This window comes from Lipotes vexillifer, unplaced genomic scaffold (genome assembly GCF_000442215.2).
Source record: "Lipotes vexillifer unplaced genomic scaffold, Lipotes_vexillifer_v1.1 scaffold710, whole genome shotgun sequence".
Lineage (NCBI taxonomy): Eukaryota > Metazoa > Chordata > Mammalia > Artiodactyla > Lipotidae > Lipotes > Lipotes vexillifer.
In genome coordinates, this window is record NW_006789347.1 from 33242 (window position 1) to 36091 (window position 2850).

The window sequence follows — 2850 nt, forward strand, 5'->3', positions numbered from 1 at the left end:
AAAAAAAAATTTTATTTATTTATGGCTGTGTTGGGTCTTCGTTTCTGTGCGAGGGCTTTCTCTAGTTGCGGCAAGTGGGGGCCACTCTTCATCGCGGTGCGCGGGCCTCTCACTGTCGCGGCCTCTCCCGTTGTGGAGCACAAGCTCCAGACGCGCAGGCTCAGTAATTGTGGCTCACGGGCCTAGTTGCTCCGCAGCATGTGGGATCTTCCCAGACCAGGGCTCGAACCCGTGTCCCCTGCATTGGCAGGCAGACTCTCAACCACTGCGCCACCAGGGAAGCCCTGAAAACATAATTTTAAATGGATATAAAATTAAATTCATTGCTTGATTTTAGATATTTGGTTTATCACAATTAGATTTTGGTTTATCATAATTGGGATGTTACTTATTGGAGAAGTAGGAAAAGTAGAGATCAGAAGGAGAAGTAGGGCCAGGACTGGGGTGAGGCAAAAGAGATGCCTGGGACACAAAGTGTACGTCGATACTCACTTTTAGGGTCATGCAACTGCAGGGTGGCACTTGCATGACCCTGAGAGTGAGTGTCTCTGTAAATTTTGCACCCTGGGCACCTCTCTTGTCTCACCCTAGTCCTAGTCATAATGAGAAGCACATTCAGGGAATAGGAACTATGTTTGGCTGTGAGTGTGAGTTAGAGATGGTAGCCCGTATAATTGAGCAAGTTGGTGGGAATGATTAAGGTGCACTAGATAGTAGTTATTATACATTTTCACTTGTCTATAGAAACCTTTGCTGAGCTCTGATGAGGATGATAATACCTTTGAAGTAATACAAGGAATATAAGTTTTATTCATGGGTTTATAGTAATTTGAATAAGGAAATGTTCCATTTAGAGATACTACCGAGAAAGCGGTTATTTATTTTCACTCAAACTATTTCAAGTGGAATATGATTTTTTTCATTGAAAAATAAAAATTGTAGAAAAGACTTGAGTTAGAGAGTGTTACATAAGTAATACCTATGTACTTTGACTAGCTTCCTTAAGCAAGACATTTGCCACTGCTCAATGTTGGATATGAAATCCCAGTAGAATAGTTGTCTTTCTTCTTCTTAAGTCTTTGAAAATAACTTTCTGTATCATAGTGAGAGACTAGAATATGGAATTCTAGACATCTCTCAAGTTCCTTTGCTGATAGAGAAGAGAAGCTGAAAAAATTTTAAATTAAACAGATTGTCCAGTAATTTTGAGGTCTGTGTTTGAAGTGGAATTAGATAACATATGTAATGTGTGTATACTTAGGTACACATTCACTACATTTTGTTTCTTGGAAATCTGTAAGTAATACTGTTTAATATTGGAGGTTTGATTTAAGATACTCTATTGAAAGCAGTATAGAAGTCATGATTAAAACTTCCATATTTAAATATCATTTTAAGGCTTTGACAACTTTTGTCAAAGCCTTACTTTACACCAAAGTGTACAAATCAGAGAAAGCCGTAATTCCCCTTGGAATTTCATCCATTCAGTAGCCACTTGTTTGGTGGCTATAACGTTCAGGTATTGTGTAGGATGCTGGCTATATTAAGATAATAATCCCTGTCCTTAATCACGTCACAGTTTAGTGGAAGAAGAGGACTGTAATAACACTTTCATTGTATGTTGATTAGATTTCCAACCCGATGTAGCATTGAGAACCTTGTCAAATCTAGAAGAGTAAAATGCTTGTTAGGGGGCAAAGAAGGAATGCTTTTGGAAATGCGTAAAAAGCTTAGAAGAGTAGGAGACGTGGAAGATATTCCTGATAATACTGTGTTTGGTTAGTTTCCTGACCAGAAAGAAAGGAATAATCTTATTTCTTGGTAACATCTATGAAATGTCCTCTGATTCATGCGAAAGTCAAGGAAGCAAGGGAAATGACAGGAAACAGAATAGGCAAACAGAAAAGAGGAGCTTGAAAGAAGAGAGGTGATTACAAACCAAGAAGTCAGGGTTAGAAATATGAGGGCATGAGACAAAAAATGAGAAACTGTGACAGGGCTGTAAACTGCACATTCAACATCAGTGGTAAAGATGAGAGCCAGTGACCAAGGAACATCTTAGAAATTCTCCTAGTTTCAAGGATTGAATGAGAGCAGCCAACATCAGAGCCATGCTTTGGCATACCGAATCATGTTAGACAAAGAAAGTGGGTGTTTGCCAGGAGAATCCTTCCCAAACCTTCCCAGCCTTTGACAAAGTTTTTCTTACATAGTTAATTATTTCTTTAGGCTGTAATATCTTAACATATTATATATAAAATATTTAAAATTTTGCTGCTTCTTCTGTGTTTCAAATTAGTTTTATGCTGTGAAAATGGAGTAAAACATGAATTACCTCTTCAAAACTGAGGAAATAGGTTAGGGAGAAGATAAAATGCATTACTTATTGGGAAAGTTGTGGAAAGAAAGGGGAGAGAGTAAGCAGGGGATGGACAAGCTAGGTAAGCATAGCATCCTGAGTTTTAATGTCATGAGCGTGATGAACTGCCAAAGTTGATTACCATACTCCATGTGTCCGTTTTTACCTTTTTCTCAGTAGTGAACAGTTCTGACTCCTTGAATTTCTTCTTGCAGCTCATGTTTTCTGCCTAGACATATGATCATTCCCGTGAGACTTCACTGCACGTTTTCTCAAGTGTCTTCCTCATCCCTAATGTGTAATCCTTCAACATGGACCTGCTACTTTAGCTAAGATATGACCAGCAACGAATAGTAGTAAGGTAGGATTACTTTACTCTTCTTAGTAAATTACTAAATTTATATATATATATATATATATATATACACACACATATATTAATACATATATATATATATATATATATATATACATATATATATATTTTTTTC

General features: G+C 37.4%; 1 protein-coding gene across 2 annotated transcripts in view; it reads left to right on the forward strand.

The window, feature by feature from the left end:
* FER (FER tyrosine kinase) overlaps window positions 1-2850 on the forward strand; it is a 474424-nt gene that overhangs the window by 14203 nt on the left and 457371 nt on the right. For both annotated transcript variants that reach the window (XM_007462584.1, XM_007462585.1), the window contains exon 2: window positions 2575-2720. The gene's annotated coding sequence lies outside the window, so the exon portion shown is untranslated. The remainder of the gene's footprint in view (window positions 1-2574; window positions 2721-2850) is intronic.